Here is a 6888-nt window from a genome sequence, read left to right on the forward strand (position 1 = left end):
AGTCGGCCATCAATGGAAAGAGAGGCCCATTGGACTTGCAAACTTTATATGCCCCAATATAGGGGAATGCCAGGGCCAAAAGAATGGGAAAGGGTGGGTAGGGAAGTGGGGGGTGCTATGGGGGACTTTTGGGATAGCATTGGAAATGTAATTGAGGAAAATATGTAATAAAAATATTAAAAATTAAAAAAAAATAAAAAAAGACATGAGCTCTCATGATGTCTAAAGAGAAAAATGGTTCTGGAAGTATGGTTCTGTCTCCTCATATTGCCCTCAGAAGTCTTCTCCTTTGAAGTAAAAACTTTCTAGTGAACCAAAAAAAACCCAAACCAAACCAAAACACAAACAAACAAACAAAAACCACAACAATGATAAAATAAAACCTAGGCAACTACCTTACCTGAGTAAACTCATGGACCTTAGAAGAGAACCTACAACTGCCACCTAGCTAAAATAACATAATCCCTAACTACCTTCTGAACATTTATCCTTAAACCCATAGGTGAGTGTAGTCCTCTCCCCTCACCAAAGAAAACACTATTCAGAAAAGACAGAGAGCATCACAAAAAAACTATAATTAACCAAAATGTGAAGAACAAGAGATTATGTGTTGCCCAGTGATAACAGATATATCTACAGCTCCTGCACCTAAGCCTCAGGGATCATTCAGGAAGAGGGCGCAGAAGCCAGAGGAGCAGGAATTTTGTGTTTCCTAGAAGTGTCAAAGAGGCTCCACACACGAAGTACCATCAATGTGGCTACCTAACAACACCTGAACAATGAAGACACCAGTAGACATGCTAACATAGCAGGAGGAAATCTCAACTCTAGACAAAGACATACAGGCAAGTGGGGAATGCTGAGAGCAAGGGGAATGATCTTCCTCTGGGAAGAGCTTCCTAATTGGGTGTCCAATCCCAAGTGGTTCAGCCCTGAGATTATATGTAACTGATAATATCATACAAGCTCAGCAGGTTGTATTTATGTGTTCATGTGTGTGTGTGTGTGTGTGTGTGTGTGTAAACAATTATGAAAAGAGGCCCATGAATTTGAAAGAGAACAAGGGTGGAGCACATGGGAGGATTTAGAAAGAGGTGGAAATCGTGTCATTATTATTTTATAATTTTAAAAATAAAAATATTTTAAAAGAAAAATGAATTAAACACACAATCCACTTCTTACAGACTCCATTACTCTGTTTTTTGCTGTTGTTCCAACACTTGCCAGAGGCCGATCTAATTGTAGTTGGCAGAGGAAGCCTTCAGTTAATGTGTGTTGTTGACAAGGGCATAGAAGTGTCAAGGACCAGTGCCTCAGACCCAAGGGAATGGCAAGGCCCTCCTCTGGCCCAAGTTCAAATGTTTCCAGTGTGTGCAAATACAAGTGTTTATGAACAATTGATCAGTGTATGAAAATCTAACAACTGTGACTTCCTGTCTGGAATGTTTGCACCCTGAACCGCTTGCATGCTGAGACCTCCTACTGAGACTAGTCTAGAGTGGGCGTGTGCTGCCAGAAGGGGGTGGGACCCTAGAACCATTCAGTTCTACCAGTCGACACTGGACCCACCACTTCTGGTGCTGGTGGGAGAACGGCTCTTCTTTGCACACAGAAATTGTGTCTGATGCTACTTTGCTTCTGAGGAAAGAGAGCCTTGCTCCAGAAGATCCAGTTGTGATGGGTGGTACCTATGTATCACTGTTCTAGGTTCTTTCTGTTTTCAGTTCAGGTTTTTTTTATTGATTATTTTATTTATTTACATGCCAAATGGTGTCCCCCTTACCAGTCTTCCATCCACAACCCCCCATTCCATTTCCCCCTCCTCTTTGACTTTAAGAGGATGCTCCCCCACCCACCTACCCACTCCCACCTTACTTTTCTAACATTCCCCTTTGCTAGGGCATTGAGCCTCCACAGGACCTTCCTTCCCATTGATTGATAAGGCAATCCTCTACTACATATGTATCAGGAGCCATGGACCCACCCATGTGTACTCTTTGGTTGTATAGTCTCTGGGAGCTCTGAGGAGTCTGGTTAGTTAATATTGTTGTTCTTCCTATGGGGTTGCAATCCTCTTCAGCTCCCTTAGTCCTTCCTTAACTCTTCCATTGGGCTCCCCAGGTTCAGTTCAATGCTTGGCCATGAGTGTCTGCATCTGTCTTAGTCAGGTACTGGCAAAACCTCTCAGAGGACAGCCATACTAGGCTCTTGTCTGCAATCATTTCTTGGCATCAGCAATAGTGTAGGGGGTTTAGTGTCTGCGCATGGGGGATGGGATGAATCCCAAGGTGGGGCAGTCTCTGGATGGCTTTTCCTTCATGGAGTCTCTGCTCCATTTTTTTGTCCCTGCATTTCCTCCAAACAGGAACAATTCTAGGTTAAAACTTTTGAGATGGGTGAGTGGCCCCTTCCCTCAACTGGGGACCATGCCTATCTACTGGAGGTGGTCTCTTCAGGATTTATCTCCCCTCTGTTGGGTATTTTGGCTAATATCATCCCCATTGGGTCCTGGGAACCTCTCACATCCCTGGCCTCTGGGACTTTCTAGTGGTCCCTCCCCCCTCATTTCCTTTCCCCACTGCTACATACTACTATGTATTCCTCTGGCCCTTTGGACCAGAGGAATCTCCTGTCTCTTCCCATATCTGAACCTACCCTTCCCCTACCCCCCGCTCCTCTCTCCTACCCAGATGCCTCCCTCCCTCTAAATCCCATGATTATTTTGTTCAATCCCCTTCTAAGTGGGATTGAAGCATCCACACTTGAGCCATCTTTCTTGTTAAGCTTCATATGGTCTGTGAGTTATATCCTAGGTATTCTGAGCTTTTGGGCTAATAATCACTTGTTAGTGAATACATATCATATATGTCCTTTTGGGTCTGGGTTACCTCACTCAAGATGATATTTTCTAGTTCCATCCTTTTGTCTGCAAAATTCATAAAGTTGTTATTTTTAATAGCTGAATAGTAGTACTCTGTTGTGTAAATGTACCACATTTTCTGTATCCATTCTTCCATTGAGGGGCATCTGGGTTCTTTCCAGCTTCTGGATGTTATAAATAAGGCTGCTATGAACATAGTGGAGCATGTGTCCTTGTTATATGTTGGAGCATCTTTTGGGTATATGCCCAGTAGTGGTATATCTGGGTCTTCAGGTAGAACTATTTCCAATTTTTTGAGGAACCTCCAGATTGATTGCTAAAGTAGTTGTCCCAGCCTGCAATCTCACCAGCAATAGAGCAGTGTTCCTCTTTTTCCATATTCTCAACAGCATCTGCTGTTGCCTGAAATTTTGATCTTAGTCATTCTGATTGGTGTGAGGTGGAATCTCAGGATCATTTTGCTTTGCATTTCCTGGATGGCTAAGGATGCTGAACATTTCTTTTAGTGCTTATTGGCCATCCACGATTCCTCAGTTGAGTCTTCTCTGTTTAGCCCGGTACCCCATTTTTCTTGCAGGAAACAGATGGCACAATCAAATTAAGATGATCTTGAGGGGGGCTGGAGATGGCTCCGTGCGTAAGAGCTCTTCCGAAGGTCCTGAGTTCAAATCTCAGCAACCACATGGTGGCTCACAGCCATCTGTAATGAGATCTGATGGCCTCTTCTGGAGTGTCTGAAGACAGCTACAGTGTACTCATATATAATAAATAAATAAATCTTTAAAAAAAAAAGATGGTCTTGAGAAATGTTTCATCATCTATGTAAGCGTTACAGCTCTGAGGGCAAAGGTTTCCTGACAGCTGGGAGCCAAGGATTACCACATAGCACAACAAACCCCACAAAAGAGATTTACTGGGAGAGACAAAGAGTGTGACTGACTACTCAGGTGAGAAACAGCAGGGGCTGAGCTCAAGTCAGGCTTATATAGAGTTTCTTGAAGGTAGAGTTTTCCAGGGTGGGAACTGGTGGGTTTTCAAGTCCTGAATTTGGGGCATAGTGGGGTTTTGAGCTCAGGGGTTGATGGGTTGTTTTGTTTGTTTGTTTGTTTGCTCAGGTATTGATAAGTTTGGGTGAGTTTCTAAACCCTGAAGTAAGCTCAGACCTTTTACCCTACAATCTATCTACAAGGTAGCTGCTACTTTTAGTAGAGCTCCTCTATGCAGCAACCAAAGAGAAGAGGGAAGGCATGACTGCTAGAATCTATAGTGAGCATGTACATCATTTTCCCAGTGCTGGGGATGAAACACAGGACCTGGGATGTGGTGAGTAAGCATTCTGTAACCAAGCTGCATCACCAACTCTGAGGAGGGTCTTTGCATGGATACCAGGGCGTAGATACTACTACCACCCCTCCAGTTTCCCACCAGTGTGCTGCATTTACCTAACCCACAGGGAAAGCAGGGGCCATGGAACAAATTGATGTGGTACACACAGGTGAGCTCCCCAGGGTCCAGAGTGTGGTGGGTGAGTATGGGGACAGAGTAAAGACACCTAGTGAATAGCTACATGTCCCAAGTCTTTCCTACACCTCCAGTCCCTTGTCACAGAGACAACCGCATTGTCCATGCTAGTCTTGGCATTTATTCCGCCAAGGGAAAGGCTCTGAGTTTCTTATGGAGACTGTCTTTAGAATCTGGCTCCAGTGAGATGGGGCTAACTGAAGAGCTAGAGAAGGCATGCTTTTCCCTCAGAAACAAAACAGGCCCCTGGTAGAGGCTAACCTGCACTGACTAGTTCTGGCCAGCTCATTCCCTCTAACATCCACTGGTAGCCAGAAGAAATGAAAACAGGCAGAAGTCAGGAAAGCTCCAAGCTGCTTTTACTAAAAATAAAACAAATGGCCATTTCTTTCAAGATGCCCAGCCACTAATTAGCTGCAGAGCTTCTGTAGGAAGAGAGGCCCTTGGCTAACAGAACACGAATCTTAAACCTGAGCTCTCTCCAAAGTGGCAATTAGGGGTTTTACACAATCATAATAAACCTTGGTCTTCCTTGCCTAAGTCAGTGCCTCATCTCGTTGCCAGAGCAAACCCATCAGCCCGTTCCTGGTTTCCTTGTGAAAACAGAGGGAGTCAGGACGCTTCACAGAAACAGTGTCCTCCAGCTGCACACTTCAAGCTCCTGTGGCACACAAGCATCTCTCAGGCCCTCAACAGTGTTGACTTGGGCAAGTCCCCAAAAGTCCCCAGCTGCTTTTCCAGCTCTGGCCTCAGCCAAGGTTTCTGTGACTCAGAAATCACGGCGAGTAAGTTTTGTAGGAAGAAGAGCAAGAATCTATACTTTCCCCTTTTGAATTTTTATCAAAAGGGCAATTCTACATGTAATAGTCATAACCATTTTTATCCCGTGTCTCCACCATCTCTCTCCTTTCATTATCTCCTCCGAAAATATCCTGGCACTGTCTACTCTGCACACTCTCTCCCTTCCAGCTTGGGCACAGCATGGGGCACAAGGACTGAGGCTAGAAAGAGTGCACAGATGAGGTTCTGGCAGGGGACAGCAGGGCACGGATGTAACTGGTGGAGAGGACAGAGTAGTGGCAGTGAAGGATTAGCACCTGTGACTCCAAAGATGGGGCAAAGGCTCAGATTCACCTTAATCCCACCAACTGCTAGAATGTGGGTCCATTGTGGCAGGATCTAACCAGTTTTCAAGTCTACTCCTAAATTTGGATTTTTTTTGTGCAAAAATCTTCTTTTGTATTCCAAAGATCAAAACCAGGACTTTTAAGTGTTGTACCATCAAGCTGTGGCACCAAATATGTACAAAATTCCTTCATTATCAGGAAGCCAAACAAAACAGCCTGCATGCCATTTGTGGTCCCAACCTACTAGTTTGTGACCTCAGTGAAATGGTGTATGTATACTAGAAAAACGGTCAGGAATGATGGGAATGGAATGACAGGGAAAAGACTGGGTCCTGAACCAAGAGTTTGAGGGAATAGTCAGCCTGAAAAAGTGAAAATAGTCTGATGGTAGCTGAAGTTGTGAGGGGAGATTTTAAAGATGTTTGGCTTTGCATTGAGAATGGACTCTCTACCCCACCCCACCGCTGCGGCTGATTTCTGTTCATTCCCCTGGCCCTCTCCAGCACCTCTAGGATTTGCCAGAGTCCTGGGAATGGGGGAAGGCTCCAGAGAGTCTATGAAGGTGACTCTAACAGAGACTCTTAGCAAGTAGGGAATATGGAGCCTGAAGTGGTCACCTCTTGTGGCCAGGCAAGAAATCCGGTGGAGGGATAAGGACAACAACTCACCCACAAAACCTTCGACCCAAAACTTGTCCTGCCTACAAAAACTGCAGAGACAAAGATGGAGCAGAGACTAAGGGGATGGCCAACCAATGACTGTCCCAACTGAGAACCATCCCACGGACAAGCACCAATCCCTGACACTATTAGTGGTACTCTGTTACCTCTGCTACACCTGCAGACAGGAGCCTAGAATAACTGTCCTCCGAGAGCCTCCATCAAACAGCTGACAGAAACAGAAGCAAAGACCCACATTCTTGGGCAAGAGTTGGGAGAAGGATTGAGGAACCCCCTGGAGGGTTCTCACCCTGAAGGGAACTCCACAGGAAGACCAACAGAGTCAACTAACCTAGACCCTAGGGGCTCCCAGACACTGAAGCACCAAGCCCATGAGTGTACATGGGCTGGACCTAGGTCTTCCTGCACATAAGAAGCAATGTGTAGCTTGATCTAAAAGAAGGGGGGGGGAGAAAGGGCTGTGTGAGAGGGGGAATGGGAAGAGGGGCAGCTGCAATCAGCTCTGTCTTAGACCTAGCTCTTTATTCACAATAACTTACTATATGGTTCCATTTTCTCCTGGACCAACTGATACATGCACACCATAGTAAATAGAGTGGGAGCCAGCTGAGAAATCTAAGTTAACAATGATGGATGCACTAGGATGCTTCTGAGACTGCGACCCACCTCTAGCAGGATT

The sequence above is a fragment of the Mus caroli genome, chromosome 12 (assembly GCF_900094665.2).
Source record: "Mus caroli chromosome 12, CAROLI_EIJ_v1.1, whole genome shotgun sequence".
NCBI lineage: Eukaryota > Metazoa > Chordata > Mammalia > Rodentia > Muridae > Mus > Mus caroli.